This window comes from Bos indicus, chromosome 8 (genome assembly GCF_029378745.1).
Source record: "Bos indicus isolate NIAB-ARS_2022 breed Sahiwal x Tharparkar chromosome 8, NIAB-ARS_B.indTharparkar_mat_pri_1.0, whole genome shotgun sequence".
Classification (NCBI taxonomy): Eukaryota; Metazoa; Chordata; class Mammalia; order Artiodactyla; family Bovidae; genus Bos; species Bos indicus.
In genome coordinates this window covers 111405895-111423959 of record NC_091767.1, presented here as the reverse complement: position 1 = coordinate 111423959, position 18065 = coordinate 111405895, and the positions used below count along the sequence as shown (strand labels likewise).

The 18065-nt window shown below is 57.0% G+C and overlaps 1 long non-coding RNA gene across 1 annotated transcript; it reads left to right on the top strand.

Annotated features, from left to right (window-relative positions):
* Positions 1 to 2251: 2251 nt before the first annotated feature.
* LOC139184668 (uncharacterized) lies at positions 2252 to 9193 on the top strand. Its single transcript, XR_011568247.1, has 3 exons — positions 2252 to 2439; positions 4457 to 4732; positions 6187 to 9193. It is a non-coding gene; the product is annotated as an uncharacterized lncRNA (long non-coding RNA).
* The last annotated feature ends 8872 nt before the right edge of the window (positions 9194 to 18065 follow it).

Below are 18065 nucleotides of genomic sequence, written 5' to 3'. Positions count from 1 at the left end.
TGACCTTGGGCTGGAAGAAGGCACCAGCCCTGGTCCCTGCAGGTAGCCTGGGGCCACATGGGCACCTCGCCTGGTGGGGGGGCATGAGGATTAACCTGAATAATGTACCTGCTTCAAGCAGCATAATGTTGTGACATGGGTAGCCCTAGAAATAGCTGCTCTTACTGTTATTGTTCAGGAGGAATAGGGAGCAGGCGGCCTCGAGAGCTCACAAGGGTCCCCGTAGTGATCTCCCTCTGTCTTCCCGATGCCCCTGGCAACGGCAGGCACGTGGGCATCATGCTTCCCTACCGGCCCCTCCGGCTGTGGACGCTGGGCTCTAGAGGTAACTGCCCAGGTCACCGCACCCGAGGCCCAGGAAGCCCCGCCCTGCGCACCGGGGCCGGGTTGCTGGCCGGGACGCCAGCCCAGCCCTGCTTGCAGAGCCTGTCCGCGGGGTCCCCGCAGCTCCCATGGGGAAGCATGTTCCGGGTCCTGTCCCCTCCCAGTCCCTGCAGGGCACCCTCGCCTGATAGAAACCGGGTCTCATCTGGACAGTAGGGGCCCCAACCATCAGGACCTCACTTGTGCACAGAAGGCCGTCCCCTCGAAGGCAGGACGAGGGAGAGACGGAGCAGACCTGGGGGCTGCAGCCACAGTGGGCAGAGCTGCAGCAGGCGCAGGAGGGCACCCTGTCAGGGGGCTGGGCGTGGGGCAGCTCTGCTGGCCGTGGAGCTGACCGCAGCCCCTCCTCCCTCTTCCCTGCTCCCCATCCTCCCCCAGCCCCCGCACAAAGGCGGCATGTGCAAACGTCCAGTCCAGGGACAGCGCTGGGGTGGGAGAGTCCGGGGAGGCGAGAGGAACTGGAGGCCACCTTGCAGTCAGTGTCCATCGGCATCACTGAGGCATCGCCAGCACCATCGGGGCACAGGGCCTGCCCGTGACCACCGCTCTGCTGTAGGGGCTGAGCTGTGGCCGGCCCCACTCAGGAGCAGGACCTCGTAGGTGCTCGTCACACTCTGGGCCACTTGAGTCTCTCTCCCTGAGGCTCCCACGCCACGCTGTCAGGAAAGAAGCGGGCAGGCATCACAGCTTTTAAATGGAGATTTTTAAAAGCTTATAATGAGTTTAGAAAAGTTCATACTTGGAAACCAAAAAAAAAAAAAAAAAAAACCCAATTAAAAATTGGGCAGAGGACATGAACAGACATTTTCCCAAAGAAGTCGTGCAGTGACCAACAAGAACATAAAAGATGTTCACCATCACTAATCATTAGGAAAAGTCAAATCAAAACCACAATGAGACTTCACAACACACCTGTCAGAATGGCTGTCATCAAAAAGACAGCAAATGACAAGTGTTAGGAAGAAGGCAGAGAAAAGGGGACCCGTGCACTGTGGGTGAGATTGTAAGCTGGTGGAGCCACTGTGGAAAGCAGTCTGCTCACAAGATTAAAAAAGAGTTTGCTCACAAGATTAAAAGTAGAACTACCATGTGATCCAGTATTTCCACCTGTTGATGTTTATCTGAAGCAAAAGAAAACACTCATTCAAAAAGAGGCATGCACACGTCTGCTCATGGCAGCATTGCTTATAGTAACCAAGATATGGAAGCGAGCTCCGTGCCCATCAGTAGATGGAGAGTAAAGATGTGTGTGTATGCGTGCGTGTGGAATATTACTCAACCATGAAAAACGGACTCTCGCCACTTGTGACAGTGCAGATGGACCTAGAGGACACGACGCTAAGTGAAATAAATCAGGAAGACAAACACCATATGCTCCTACTTACATGTGGGATCTAAAAGCAAAATGAACACGCGCGGACACAGAGGACAAAGCGGCGTTTGCCTCAGGGGCTTGGGAGGAAAGAAAGGGGAGGAAGATAAGAGGTACAAGATTCCGGTCACAGAATAAATGCATCGCAGCGATGAAATGGACAGTGAGGGGAATACAATTGTGTGGTATCTTTGTGCAGTGACAGATCGTAACTAAACTTACGGGGATCATTTTGAAATGTACAGAAATACTGAATCCTTACACTGTGTGACAGAATCTGACATGGCGTAGTAGGTCGATGATACTTCCAGCCAAGCCAACGTGCGTGCTCAGTCGTGTCCGACTCTGTGGGACCCCGTGCACTGTAGCCCACCAGGCTCCTCTGTACATGGGATTTTTCAGGCAAGAATACTGGAGTGGGTTCTCATCTTCTCCTCCAGGGGATCTTTCTGACCCAGAGATTGAACTCCCATCTCCTGTGTCTCTTGCACTGCAGGCGGATTCTTACCCACAAAGCCATCAGAGAAGCCCCAAAAATACTTCAGAAAAAAAGCAAATAGAGAAAAAAAAACAAAAAAACCTCACATGAAAGAGACCAGACTTTTGGTTACCAGAAAAAGGTGTGGAGGGCGGGGGAACCAGATGAAGATGGTTGAAACTACAAACTTCCAGCTGTAAGAAGAGTAAGTGCAAGGGACATAGGCACCCGATGAATAGAATTAACAGTGTTGGGTGCTGCCTATGAAAGCTATGAGAGCGTAAATCCTAAATTAAATAATAACTTTTTATACTAAAAAATAAAAAATAATTTTATTTCTTCAATGCTGTATTTTTATGAGATGAAGGACGTTCACGACACTTATTGTGGTTATCACCTCCTGACTCACACCACCTCCTGAGGTAGGTAGGTCCCACCACCTCCTGAGGTAGGTAAGTCCCACCACCTCCTGAGGTAGGTAGGTCACATCACCTCCTGAGGTAGGTAGGTCACATCACCTCCTGAGGTAGGTAGGTCACATCACCTCCTGAGGTAGGTAAGTCCCACCACCTCCTGAGGTAGGTACGTGACACCACCTCCTGAGGTAGGTAAGTCCCACCACCTCCTGAGGTAGGTAAGTCACATCACCTCCTGAGGTAGGTAGGTCACATCACCTCCTGAGGTAGGTAGGTCACATCACCTCCTGAGGTAGGTAGGTCACATCACCTCCTGAGGTAGGTAGGTCACATCACCTCCTGAGGTAGGTATGTGACACCACCTCCTGAGGTAGGTAAGTCCCACCACCTCCTGAGGTAGGTAAGTCCCACCACCTCCTGAGGTAGGTAGGTCAATCATCATACTATGCACCATAAACCAATAAAGTGCCGGATGTCAACTACATCTCAGTAAAACTGGGAGAAAATAAACAAGTTCTCACAACACATGATACTAAAATTGTTCAACTATATTTTTATTCTAATTAATTTTACTGTTTGGGGTCACTATTTAGCATTGTTTATTATAAATCACATTTTCCTGACCTCCCGAGTGTCACACCACAGAACACTGCTGCGAGGTGGATGTCTTATTCTTGCCCAGACAGAGTAGGTAGGACGTACCGGGCACTGCCAGCGTGCAGTTTACAAATAACCCGACCTGGTTCTTGCCTGTATGAGCCTCGGTGCTTGTCAGAAGGAGGGCTTCAGGCTTCAGAAAGACACGAGGGAGTCGGAGGATGAGATGGCTGGATGGCATCACCGATGCAAGGGACGTGACCTTGGGCAGATGCTGGGAAATGGTGAGGCTCGGGGAGGCCTGGCGTGCCGCAGCCCTGGGGTCGCAGAGAGTCAGATGGGACTGGGCGACTGAAGGACAGCAACAGTGCTCGTCATCCGCGATAGCCGGTAATTAACCTGTGAGGAGGAGGAAGCACGGGGCTGGGGGAGCAGCACCAGGGAGCTGGAAGGTGTGGGGACTGAGAGGCGGGAGAAGTCAGAGCCACGGACCCCCTTGTCCTGGCACCTGGGAGCCTCCATCCCCAAGGCATAAAGCGGGGGTGCGCCCGCTCAGTGCTCGCCTGGAGCCCGTGCAAGACGGTCAGAAGTATGGCTCGCGGGCCCACCCGGACCTGCCCACCTGGAGCCAGGCTCCTGAGGTCAGCAGTGTCAGGAGGAAGGACTGGGGAGGGCCCGCGCTCACCGACAGCCGTGAGCAGACAGGAAGGGTCAGATCAGTGCTCCAGGCACCATCCAGACACCTTTAAATGCCTCGGATGAAGTGCTCTGCCTGCCTCCCAGTCATCACTGCGCCGAGGATGCTGCGCAGGTGAGCGGCTGTACGAGTTCACAGCCAGAGCTGTCCCCTAGCCCCAGCATCCGTGGCTCGGAGACCTCACACAATAGACAGGGGGCCTCGAGCCTTGGCTGCCCCTGGTAGCCAGGACCTGACATGACGGGACAGGACAGCTGGGGAAGGCCCGCCCGACACAAGCCTCGGTGCTCGGACTGACTCTGCAGGGTCTTCGGGGAGCCCTGTCCTCACGTGCACAGAGCGAGCTAAAGCTTTTGTGTTACTTCTCGATTTCCTGGCAAAAGCACTGTAGGAAAAATATAAAATATAACCTGGCTGTTTGGGTTTCCGTAAGATGTGTTTGTTTGTATTCTCGTGAATCTAGAGTGCAGCCTCATGGATTTGACGCTCATTGGGTGAATTTTGTCTTTCAGCCCTTACGGCGAAAGCGTTATTCCAAACAACCACCTTGCAGAGAGTGACCAAGCATCGGCCTTCCGCAAGATCGGTACCAAGGCAGGCTGTGATCAGGAAGCCGCCCATCCTGCCTCGGAAAGCTTTCGATTGTCTGTCATGAGCAGGAAGACAATTCTTCTAAGTCGAGCTCACAACGTGCTGGTTTTCAAACCTTGGCGAGAGGGCTCCGTCTGCCCTTCACACACAACATCCCAGGGCCACAGAGCAGAGGACAGGACCTCACTCTGCAGTGGGTGAGCAGGAGGCGGCGGACATCAGGGAGGCTGGCAGAGGAAAAGGAGAGCCAGGTAGAGGCTAGGTGCTGAATCAGAGGGAGAGGAAGGGCCTCGGGCCTCAGGAAGAAACAGCCGTGCGGCGCAGGGAGGGTCCTGCCGACCCCCTGGAAGACTCCGGAGCGTCTCAGCCTGCAGGTTGGGCAGGAGCTCCATGGTCCCACGCCCTCCCTCTCCGAGGCTCTGTCTTCCCTGCCAGCACCCAGAAGGCACAGGAGAAGGGACTACCCTGGGGAGCCCCAGCGTTCGAGGGGACCCAGTGGATCACTCCCTGTGACACACACCCCGAGGGAGGAGGGACCCAGTCCAGAGGTTTCTGGGAGGACCAGGGTAGCAGGTGGCCTGAGGGGCCCCCAGGAGAACAGTCTGGGGCTTGGCGGGTCAGCGGTGGGAGGCACACCCGCCGGGCTATGGACGCAGCTATCACCCGAGGCTGGGTGAAGTCCCCTCTTACATCAGGAGTGGTACCAGGCTACACACAACCCCTGCCCCCCACCTGGGACCCTCCCCCGACTGCAGAGCTGGGGCATGTGCAGGGATGGACATGGATGCATCATAAGCTGCAAAGGTCAAAAGTCCCCTTTGTGTCAGAGAGGAGCCCTCCTGACACCTCCCTCTCACCTCTGGGCCATCCATGGTCAGAAATGTACCAGCTGCGTTCCCCAGAAGCAGGTGTGGTCCTGGCAGCCAGAAGCCAGTGTCGGGCAGGCATGAGGAGCTGCTCAGGCTCTGCGCTCCCCGCACGGAGACTGGTGGATGGAAAGGACTCGAAGCTGCAGTCATGACGTGACCACCGGCACGTTCCGGGGACCCGCAGACGGGAGGCAGCGGCAGTCAATTGGAAATGGCGGAGTTAGGAACCGGATGTCTCTCTGCCCCGAATGCCAGCACCAGGGGTGGGCCAGGGGGTGGGGGCAGCTCTCTCCTGGTCAACGGGGGATGCTGGGTGGAGAGACCCCATAGGGTCAGCCCCGCAGGGGACGGAGCAGCTATGAGTGCACTGGAGATGGACACCCCAGCCCTCTGCTGCTGATAAAGCTTCAGCTGCAGGTGGAGCACAGGGAGGACCCCAGAGAGGCAGAGGGGCTGGGATGGGCGATGGGGCAGAGCTGGGGGCTGGGATGAGGGTGCGACAGAGCCCCCGGGGCTGAGGTCCAGCAACAGGATGCGGGAGGCAGCCTCTGAGGATGCCCAGGGCCAAGGTCCGCGGCCTCGGCCTCATCCAGGGGGATACCCTGTTCCCAGCACAGACGCTGTGGCCTTGGGACGCCCCACGGCCATGCGCTCAGCTGCCCGGCATCCAGCGTGTGTGGCCAGGGGCAGCGGGTGCTGGGGAAGTGGGCCTCTGGGCGCACAGGTGATCCCGTCTCACCGGATGAGGCTGGAACCAATGTCTGCTGCCCGGTTCTTCCCAGGGGCCAGGGCGCTCAGTGCAGACGGGACCCGGTGGCAGGAACCTCCCGAGTGGTGGCGGTGTGAGCCGCAGGTCGGCACCCGGAGGGTCCGAGGAGCGCCTCTCAGACCACCGCAGGAGAGGAGACTCTGAGGCTTCCTGGGGGCGGTGGGCAGGGAGCGGTGCCTGGGGCGTCTGGGGCAGGAGGCTGGAGGTTTGGAGGAGCCTTGCCCCCTCCTCCCCCGCCCCGCCAGCAGGTGGCGAACCAGAGCCTGTCCGGGAGGCCCCGGCCGAAGGAGGCCCCTGTGCGCCCCGGAGCGGTGAGCCCCCCAGAGCGGTGAGCCCCCTTCCCTGAGCGGCCCCTCGCCCCGCTGTCCCTGCAGGGAGGCCTCTCTGCCCTCTCTCTCCTTCCGTGTCCCATCCCCGCCCCCACGTCCTCCTGTCTCTTCCTCCGGCTGGCTTGCCGAGACCAGGATCCGCAGCTGGACCGCTGACGGCGGAAAGGCCAGCCCGGGAGCCCCCCGTGGGGGCAGCTACGGGCTCCGCCTGCCGTCTTACCCCCAGACGTCGGCGCCGGTCTGGAAGGCTGGGCCTGCGCCTGCAGCAGGAGCCGGCGCCCTGTCCTTCCGTCTCCCGGGCCTGCTCACAGGACGAGGGCAGGGAGGCCAGAGTGTGGACAGCGAATCGGAGCAACACCGTCTTCACCACGTGCTGGGAGCCTGCGGTTTCCTCCTGACTCGCCCTATCCCCCTTCCAAATGGCAGAACCGCGCAGTCACGGCTTCAGAGCTGACTAAGCGGCAGGCTTCGTATGCTGGGAGATGGGAGGCGACGCGAAGGTGCTTTTGAGCAATTCAATCGCCAGGCTTTCCCCATGGATGAAGAAAACACACACACACCCAGCATACACACACAGACGTGAACACACGCACACAATGCACATCCAAACCAAGTACACACACACCCATATACACACACATCACACAGACGTGAACACACACACAGACGTGAACACACGCACACACCACACATCCAAACCAAATACACACAGACGTGAACATACACACACATCACACAGACATGAACACACACACACAGACATGAACACACGCACACACCACACATCCAAACCAAGTACACACGCACCCATATACACACACACACATCACACAGATGTGAACACATACACATGCAACCACACAACACACACATCCACAGCAAACACACACACACAGCACCATATACATACACACGCACACCACGTAGATATGAACTCATGCACACAAAGACAAGCACACACACCCCCACAACACACACCCAAATACACACACGCACCACGTAGAGATGAACATGCAGACACGCTCCCCAAAGACACACACACCAAACACACAGGTACACACACACACCCTGCTGTATAAAGTTCACTAAAAATACATGTATGGAAATGTTTTCTAACATTTCTAACATTGAACATTCCTATCAAATCCCAGGCACTGAAACACACTGCTGTACACCAGCAAACCATTCCAGCATGTGTCCCACAGATAATTTAGAAATACTATGCAGGTGGTTTTCCAGGCCACCCTCTCCTCAGCCCCGCTGAAGCCTGTGTCTTTGGTGAGCTTGGTCGTTGCGTGACTCTGTGGAGACCAGGTCCAGCTGGAGGGTCCCGCCAGCTCCAAGCCAAGGGGGGCTCGCCAGCACCAGTGCCCACAGACGAGCGCACCCCCCAGTGGCTGCTGCCAGCGTCCACGTGCCAGCCCCACTGCCTCCAGCCTCCCTGGACTCACCAGGGTCAGCAGGGGGCCTGGCCCAGGCGTCCTGCAAATTCCTGCTTCCACCCTGGGTCCCGGAGCAGGTGAGGGTTTATGTTGACCCTCCAAGAATGGACTTTCTATTTGCCCCTACGCCTGTGTCTCCTGAAAGGAAGCCCTACTGGCCTTCAAAGCTAAACTTCTGGGGCCCACCTTCCCAGTAAAGGACCCCCGGGTGGCGGGCCAAGATAGGACTCAGAACGTCGCTCCCTGGGGAGAGCCTCTGCTGCCGAGACCACCCTCTCGTCTGAGGGTTGCTCACCCTGGGACTGCTGGGGCTGACTGTGCCCTACCTCCTGTAGTTCTTTCTTTATCTCTTTAGTTGTAGGGGATCTTTTCTGCTTGTTTTTCAGTCTCTCTCATCAACAGTTGATCTGAAATAGTCATAATTTCCGTGTGTCCATGGGAGGAAGCAAGCTCAGGGTCTTTCTGCTCTGCCACCTGGGCCATCTCTGGGTCTTCCATGAGGGCACAATCCGTTGGAGGGCCCCAGCCTCCTGACGGCATCGCCTCCACTTCCTGACGCCATCACCCTGGGGACACACGCGTCTCTACACCCGGCGCGAGGCTGGCTTTCCTCTCCAGGGAAGCCTCTCTAGCCCCACACGTGCCCCATAGACGCCTGTCTAGAAGCCTCCCCTCCCCTGACAGCTTGGTCAGAGGGCTGTGCTGGAGCTGAACTGCCTGTTCAGTCCTTAGTAAAGAACGGCGGGTGTGACTCAGGAGTGGCAGGCGGTAGCTCTCATGATGGGACGTGAGCACCGGCCCTGCTCAGGGACTGTGTTTTTCTGCCTCTTCTAAACCTATGCTCCGCGGTCTGGAGGAGCCCCTCCCTGGGAAAGTGCAGAGCACACAGCTGTGCTCAGAGCACCCAGCTCCCCAGGCTGCCGTGTGTTCATCTACCTGATTCCCCAGCAGCTCTGAGGCTCACGAGGGTTCACGGTGTGGTTTTCACCTTTGGGTACCCAAGTCAGAGCTCTGAGCTACATAGAACTCAGTCACTTCTTCTTGAATAAATGAACGAATAAAATAAAGATCTAAAGATGAAAGAGATAACCGATCGCTGTGTTTATACCCCAGTGAGCTCCCTTCCCCTGTAGAAAATACTCCCCAGATAAACTAAGGATGGAAGATTGAACAGAAAAGGTGATGGGGAGGGGAGGGGTGAGAAGGGAAAACAAAGAAACGGTGCGTTGTTTCAGCTACACAGGCTTGGGACTGACCGGGAAGAACATCCCTACGCTAAAGTTGTTTTTAAGAAAATAATATAAAATAAATTCTTAAATAAAAAGAAGTCACAATTATATTTGAGACACTTTTTTTTCCCTGAAAAATGGAGTGCTTTTCCCCTAAAGCTAAAGAGAGTGAAATTGAAATACTGAGCTCTGTACAGAAAAAAGAAATTCTCTCTCTCTTACACACACATGTCTGACTTCTCCCTCTAGTCATTATAGTATAAAATAGTTATATTTATATAAAATATAAAAGACTTTATAATAATATAAAATACTTACATCTAACAAATGCATTCAGATCTGCTCCCAGAGTAAAATAAATCGGTTATAAATCAGAGCGAAATTCCCCAAGTAGAAGATACCCAGGAACGGTGCCTACTGGATCCCAACCCGTCACCAAAAAGTCAAAAGTGATGGGGACTGGAGCTCTGTTTCATCTTCTACTCTGGGTGCACTGGGAGGAAAGAGGCTAGGGGACATGCGGAGCGGTGGACCCCTACACTGATCCACTCACATCACAGCCCATTTTGCCTTTTCCCACAAACCAGGAAAAGACAGGAGAAGGAGAACGTGAGAAAAGACACACACGCTTGAGCTGAACATACTCAGAAAAAGTGCTTGAAGCATCCATAGCCTAGAATCATGAATACTCTTAACTCTAATTGGAAGTTCTGAAAAATGGGGAAAAAAATGGAGATTTGTAGAGACGGGCACTGCAGAAAGTGCTGCACTGTTGTAGCAGAAGTTGCCAACCTCATGGCGTGTTGATCCGCTCATCTCCTGCACAGCATCACGCCCTGCGGAGCGCTCAAATATCACCTTTGCAGGAGGCAGTGCTCAGCCTCACTGGGAGGCGTTCAGATCAGTGTCAGCAAACAGCCCTTCAGCCCTCCAGGGAGGCTGGCGCAGCAGCAACTCAGGGTCCAAAACGTGCCCTTTACGTGGGGTCTGAGTCTCTGCTTTTGCCTTCACAGCTTGTATTTCCTCTTCCCTGGAATTCGCCTGTGCGTCCTGGGTTCCGGGGTGTTTCCCCGAGACCATCTGAAAGCTTCTTCATGTTCTTTCTAGTGCAGATTCAAAGCCTACTTTCTCACATCCACAGGCACTGCTTTAATGCCCAGGGCAGAAGTCGGAAGCACAGGTGCCTGAGTTAGTGTCACTCCCAACGCTGGGTCAGTGCACACCAGGCAGACACAGCTTCTCCTCTTGCAAAACGTGCCGGGAGGAAATTAGGAAATAACCGAATTTAAGCCAGCAGTCCTTAGACTGTGATATGTACATGCATGAAAAATTTGTCTTTTAAAACAAGTTCTTTTTCAAGTTAATTTTCCAAACACTAAAATATTTCCCTTTAAAGAGTTAAGAAAATCTCAGGAGTTGGGGTTGAAGGGGTTTCTCCACATGATTATAAAGGCACGAACCAAACACACTCGTACTGATACATGGCTATACGTGCAAACTCATGCATGTGTGTGAATTAATACACAAATACACGCACACTTATACATGTGTGTGCACACATGCATGCACACAAACCTGTGATGGTGATCGGGGTCATTTCACTACCAGACATCCAGCAACTCCACGTCTCTCTCCTCGCCTCCCCAGCCCTCAGCTCCGTCAGCCGTGTCGCCGGTCCCCTGCCCGCCCACCCGCCCCAGAGGCTTAGGGGCGCTGCCTGGAGCCCCCACGTCAGCATCACCCTGGCCACGTCATGGTTTTTATATCTGACGGACCACATCCGGGGTCCCTCTTATTTTATCAGCTTCCAAAATATCCTCAACTATTTATTTGAGCACTAAAATCATAAATATCTAACATATTTGATCAAAATTACCTCTCACTATAAAATTATTTATTAAAAACGAATGTAGTTATGCTATTAACATTATATTTAGTGTATACTGAATGTATGTATTAAATATAACATGTATTAAATATATGCATTTAATATGTATATTTAATATATTAAATGTGCATGCATGCTAAGTCACTTCAGTTGTGCCCTACTCTTTGCGACCCCATGGACTGTAGCCAGCCAGGCTCCTCTGTCCATGGGATTCTCCAGGCAAGAGTACTGGAGCGGGTTGCCATGCCCTCCTCCAGGGGATCCTCCCAACCCAGGAATCAAGCCCACGTCTCTTACACCTCCCGCATTGGCAGGTGGCAGGCGTGTTCCTTACCACTAGCGCCACCTGGGAAGCCCATAGTAATTATATGTAATAGTCAATTATAACAAGATATTCAGGAAATCTTACCTTTCAAAATTCCTTTCAACTTAAATAACTAAGAAATTTCAAAGTGAAAAGGAAACAACTGCCCACAGGAACACTTCCCGCCGGGTGGGGCCCGCCATGGCGAGAATAGCCCTGGGTCCTAGCGTGGGCAAACAGAGCCAGCACCTGGGTCTCACTGCGTCAGCTGGGGCCGCGTCCACCTAAGCAGACAGACTTCCTGCTGGGAGAACCAGACCTTCACCGTGAAGCCTCAACTGTTCTGTCTGATCAAACCACAGGCATGTTGCCTTCATTTGTAATTTCCTAGTGTGTTTTGGGGAGAAGGCAATGGCACCCCACTCCAGTACTCTTGCCTGGAAAATCCCATGGATGGAGGAGCCTGGTGGGCTGCAGTCCATGGGGTCGCCAAGAGTTGGATACGACTGAGCGACTTCACTTTCACTTTTCACCTTCATGCATTGGAGAAGGAAATGGCAACCCACTCCAGTGTTCTTGCCTGGAGAATCCCAGGGACAGGGGAGCCTGGTGGGCTGCCGTCTATGGGGTCACACAGAGTCAAACACGACTGAAGTGACTTAGCAGCAGCAGCAGCAGCAGTGTGTTTTGGAAGCCTTCACACCTAACATCATTTTGCTAGAAAGAGGACAGGAAGAAAGGGGAATAGGTTCCCAGGGTTTGCAAGGTGCATCAGGCTGCGAAGCACTGGAGAATCCTCGAGGTCGGCTCCAGTCGTGAACCAGCAGTGGAGGCAGCGGAGGGCTGGTGCTCCACCCGCCGCAGGGAATCTCGCAGAAGTGATGGGCACGAGCCCCTCGGGGAGGGAGAGAGCGGCCGTTGTTTGGATTCTGCACACAGCACATCGCATCTGGCGGAAGGTGACCGGGAGACGGAGTGAAGGCAGGATTGCTTGCCGGCTGCTCTGGAGTCCTGATATGGGGCAGGGCCGGGTCCCATGTGGGGCTGACCCTGTCCCCCGCCCTCTCCCCCCCGTGAAAGAGGAGTTCCCCTTCAAAGAGGAGTTCCCCAGGGAGGAAACTTGGAAAGTGCCTCGAGGCGAACTTGGAAACAGAATGAAACCAGGCCTGTGAGGAGCAGGCTGAGCCCGCAGGGGCTGTAAGCACCCTCCTCTCTGCAGGACTCGGCTGGCCGTGGGGTCAGGCTGAATGCAACACTGTTCAAATGCTCTAGAAGCCACGGTCTCCTGGGGGAGACGTGTGCAGTCAGCCCACGAGAAGGAGCGCGAGCCAACCCAGGTCTGCACGTGCAGCCGTGCACACAGCCTCACTCCCAGACTGTCGGGCTGAGCTGTGTCAGCAGCCATCTGCGGACGACGATTCTGAATTTCTTGGCGTCTTTGTTCTTTATGCTCTCATTTCAGCTGAGTAAAACCAGGCACGCGGGAGTTGAATGTCTGGTGATACAGCCAAGTGTACACACCCGTGTGTGTGTGCAGCCCTGTGCACACGCTTGCGGCTCCGTCGGCATCCACTCGTGTGGATGGCGGCATTCTCCGTGCTGGATCCCAGGCAGCTCGAAGCAGCTGCCATGCACTTCGGGGTCGGGGCGACTGTGCCTGCCCAGGATCATTAAGTGTGCGCAGTGAGGGGTGTGGGCTGGGGCTCCTTTTCTCCAGGTGTCGGCTGCCGCTTATTTAATAACCACACGATTAATAGCCGCCATCTCAACATCGATCTTGTGACAACCATTCAGACCTTTATCCGTGAGCCATCCTCCACTCTTGCATTCTCACGCACGAAGACCTGGTTTCTAGGCAACAATGTAAGCTCGGCGGAGGGGAGTAGATGGTCTCCTGCTGGGAGAAGAGGCGACCTCTGATGGGGGCACCTGTCCTGAGACCCGGCACCAGCCTTTCCCTGGGGGCTCTGCCAGGACAGCGCTGCCCTCCCCTCAGCGCCCTTCCGTCCCGCCGTGGACCCTCACCCAGCGACCTGACGGCACTGACGTGTAACCAGAGCCACCCACGGCGAACCAGCCTGATTTCTTAGCACCCTGAGCGCCTGCTCACCTTCAGCATGATTCTTCCCTGCGGAAGACCAGGTTAGACCAGAGAGTTGGGCTGAAGCGCTCCATCTCATGAGGATCATCTTCTCGTTCTGTCCCTGGGTATTCACTGGCGTGGGTCCCTGGTGCTGAGCTCTGAGGCATCTTCCTCTGAGCAGCTGTCGACCTGCGTGGCTGAATCCACGGGACACGCGAGGCCCCTGACAGCACAGTCTTCACCGCGTGGTCCTTCCACACACTCCACTGCTTTGACCTGATTCCACTTGGACCTGGGCTCCGAGGGCAGCGTGAGCGGCTCCCTGCCCCCGAGGGCACCTGTGAGGGGCTCCCCTGCCCCCCGAGGGCCGCTGTGAGGGGCTCCCCTGCCCCCGAGGGCCGCTGTGAGGGGATCCCCTGCCCTCTGAGGGCACCTGTGAGCGGCTCCCTGCCCCCCGAGGGCACCTGTGAGCGGCTCCCCTGCCCTCTGAGGGCCCTTGTGAGTGGCTCCCCTGCCCCTGAGGACACCTGTGAGCAGCTCCCCTGCCCCGAGGGCCGCTGTGAGCGGCTCCCCTGCCCCCCGAGGGCCGCTGTGAGGGCCTCCCCTGCCCCTGAGGGCACCTGTGAGGAGCTCCCCTGCCCCTGAGGGCACCTGTGAGCGGCTCCCCTGCCCCGCGAGGGCCCGTGTGAGCGGCTCCCCTGCCCCTGAGGGCACATGTGAGGAGCTCCCCTGCCCCCGAGGGCACCTGTGAGCGGCTCCCCTGCCCCCGAGGGCCGCTGTGAGGGGCTCCCCTGCCCCCGAGGGCCGCTGTGAGGGGATCCCCTGCCCTCTGAGGGCACCTGTGAGTGGCTCCCTGCCCCCCGAGGGCACCTGTGAGCGGCTCCCCTGCCCTCTGAGGGCCCTTGTGAGTGGCTCCCCTGCCCCTGAGGACACCTGTGAGCAGCTCCCCTGCCCCGAGGGCCGCTGTGAGCGGCTCCCCTGCCCCCCGAGGGCCGCTGTGAGGGCCTCCCCTGCCCCTGAGGGCACCTGTGAGGAGCTCCCCTGCCCCTGAGGGCACCTGTGAGCGGCTCCCCTGCCCCGCGAGGGCCCGTGTGAGCGGCTCCCCTGCCCCCGAGGGCCCGTGTGAGGGCCTCCCCTGCCCCCGAGGGCCCTGTGAGGGGCTCCCCTGCCCTCCGAGGGCCCGTGTGAGCGGCTCCCCTGCCCCTGAGGGCACCTGTGAGGAGCTCCCCTGCCCCCGAGGGCACCTGTGAGCGGCTCCCCTGCCCCCGAGGGCCGCTGTGAGGGGCTCCCCTGCCCCCGAGGGCCGCTGTGAGGGGATCCCCTGCCCTCTGAGGGCACCTGTGAGCGGCTCCCTGCCCCCCGAGGGCACCTGTGAGCGGCTCCCCTGCCCTCTGAGGGCCCTTGTGAGTGGCTCCCCTGCCCCTGAGGACACCTGTGAGCAGCTCCCCTGCCCCGAGGGCCGCTGTGAGCGGCTCCCCTGCCCCCCGAGGGCCGCTGTGAGGGCCTCCCCTGCCCCTGAGGGCACCTGTGAGGAGCTCCCCTGCCCCTGAGGGCACCTGTGAGCGGCTCCCCTGCCCCGCGAGGGCCCGTGTGAGCGGCTCCCCTGCCCCCGAGGGCCCGTGTGAGGGCCTCCCCTGCCCCCGAGGGCCCTGTGAGGGGCTCCCCTGCCCTCCGAGGGCCCGTGTGAGCGGCTCCCCTGCCCCTGAGGGCACCTGTGAGGAGCTCCCCTGCCCCCGAGGGCACCTGTGAGCGGCTCCCCTGCCCCCGAGGGCCGCTGTGAGGGGCTCCCCTGCCCCCCGAGGGCCCTGTGAGGGGCTCCCCTGCCCTCCGAGGGCCCGTGTGAGCGGCTCCCCTGCCCCATGCCCCTGCGCCCGCTCCTGAGAAGGGGGCACCGCAGCAGTTCCAGGCAGAGCCCAGGGTGCAGGGAGGGCGCGGAACGGGCGGGCCTCCTGTGGCTGCGCGGGCCATCCCCGCCCTGAACCGAGAGGGTGCGGGCGGAGCGCCAGGGCGGGCGGCGCTCGGGAGAGTCGTCCAGGCTCCGGTCCCCGGGCCGTGTCTCCACGTGGCGCTGCGTCTGGGTTTCCTCAGCCAGAACACGGGGCGCCCCACAAGGTGTGGCAGGTGTCACGGAACTGTTTTTCACGACCATTATTTTCGTGGTTCTGACTCTCCTCATCTCTGGGGGCTGGCTTCTTTCACTCTAATAATCTGAATGTATCAGCGTATTTTCAGAGGGCGAGAAGAGAGACAGGGGCAGGCTCTGAGCATCACCCTTTCTCTCTCAGCTCAAAGCCGCTCAGGAAATCCCTGCTTGGTCTTTGGATGCTGCCTGACAGAGGCTCAGAGGGCAATGAGAGCATCTAAAGACGGCAGGGAGAGGCCAGGGCTGAGAAAGAGGAACACCGGAGTAGGCAAACCCAGGGGAAAGGTGCTCAGACCTCCCTGTCCCGGAGTGTGAGTGTGTGTGTGCGAGTGTGTGTGTGAGAGAGTGTGTGTGCGAATGTGTGTGTGTGTGTCTTTGTGTGTGTGCGTTTGTGTGCATTTGTGTGAGTGTGTTTATCTGAGTGTGTGTTTGTGTGTGTAAGTGGATATGAGTTTGTGTGTGTGTTGTGTGTGTGTGAATATGTGTGTGCGAGTTTATGTGTGTGAGTGTGTGTGAGAGTATGGGATGTGAGTGTGTGTATGGGCGTGTATGTGAGTGTGTGTGAGTGCATCAGTGTGTGTGTGAGTGTGAGTGTATTTGTGTAAGTGTGTGGGGGGAGTGTTTGTGTGTAAGTGTGTGAGAGTGTTTGTGTGTGTGTGTGAGCGTGCTTTCTCAAGAAAGCATGGCTTCAGTTTCCTGTGACTTGACTTCAGGCCCGGACCCCGCTGCCCACAGCCCCCGTCCCCTGCGCCGAGACGGGGCGCACAGGCAGCTGTCTGGGCTCCAGCTGTGGAGACCATCTGAGACCACAGACGGGCCCCGCGAGATGAGGCCAGCATCTGCTGCGACACATTCACTCCCTTTATCTTGACTGCTATTCACTTAATAGTGAGTCCAGCCGTGGGAGGCGTCCTCCTTTAGTGTCAGCCTTGAGCCGCAGAGTTAATTTTCTAACCCACAGCGTTGCTGTGGGGTCTGCCGTCGCCCCAGTGGGATGAGACACTCGGGGCCGCAGCTCTAGGAGGTCGGGAGCCCCCCAACTGGTTCTGGGGCCACGGGAGCCATACTGTGGAGCCCTGTCATTACCAGAGACCTCCAGGCCACCACCGCCCTCCCAGGAAGAATGGGGGATCCCCTCTTCGAAATTGCTGGACCCCAGGTTCTCCCGATGAGAACTGCCCACCCAGCAGCCAGAGAAAGGCCCTTCAAGGGATCGCTGTCCTCAACAATCGAGACCGCAGTTGGGACCAGCCTCTTAGAGGCTTTGCAACGGCACACCTGCCAAGGGGGGCACAGAGGTCCTTGCATGCCAGCAGGTCCCTAAGGAGGACATGCTTCTGAAGAGGAAGTGCTGAGAGGTGAGGGGCCCACCCAAGGTAACTGGAGTGTGGGAGGCAATTTCCTGGGATAATGGTAAGCCTGAGGGTTTTGCCCAGATGATCGCAGAGCCAGGCGGTATCATCCTGCTCCGTCCCGACCTGTGCCCACAGCTCGGCTCACCTGGTCCCTCGCACCTGCCTGGGGTGGAGACACTGACCCGACCGGAGGCTCACCTGTGGAGTAACTCACTCCATTCCAGGCCTCCCTGCTTCCTCCCTGGCGTGGTCAAGGGGAATTCACCTCAACGGGCTTGGCTTGACGTCCTAACTCTCCACAAACAAATTTCCACCCCTAGTGGAGACGTGTGCATCTCATTGTTTTAATAATTTACCCCTGAGATGATTTATGGCTGGCATGTTAATTATGAACATGCACATTACCATTTTTATAGCCCATTTGGACATGGATCAGCAGAGAAGGAACCGTTGCCCCAGAGTTTCCATTTATCACTTGTGTTCAGTCCTGCGTATTTGTGAAAACAGAAGCTGTATTCCAAACACCAAGGATGAACCCACCACTTCACCAGGCACCTTTGACTTCATCGGACACGCGGAATTTCAGCTTTTCTTTTAAATACCATGTCTGGCTGACAACCCTTGACAGAGGCTTTCCAAGAGCCAGGTCCTGGGGTCTTCCTGTGTCATCTAGACTTGGGTGAAGCGAGCTGGAAACTCAGAGCTGAGGGCCAAACATTGGGTGCATGGAGGCCTGGGCCGATGTGTTAGGGGAGAGTCTGGGGCTTCAGAGAGACTTGGAGGCCGCCATGTCCCTGCAATGGGTCTTCCCCTCAACGTCTAGTCCTTCTCGTGGGGCAGGACTTGGTCCTAAACCAGAGCACCTGCTCCAACCTGACATGTGTTATCCAAGAGAATGAAACCCAGAGAGAACCAGGGCCCCGGCTGGTCTGCAGGAGCTGGGCACGGGGCAGGACCCCTTGGGGGTGAGAGCAGGCAGCAGCCCCAAGGGGCCAGTGGGGACGCAAGGCCTGCAGGACCAGCCCCAGCCTGAGCGGGGCGCCCGCCGGCCAGCCCACCCCCCTCCCTCCCCACCATCCCCCCGGCACCCCATCTGTTTACCTGGGACTTCAGGGGGAA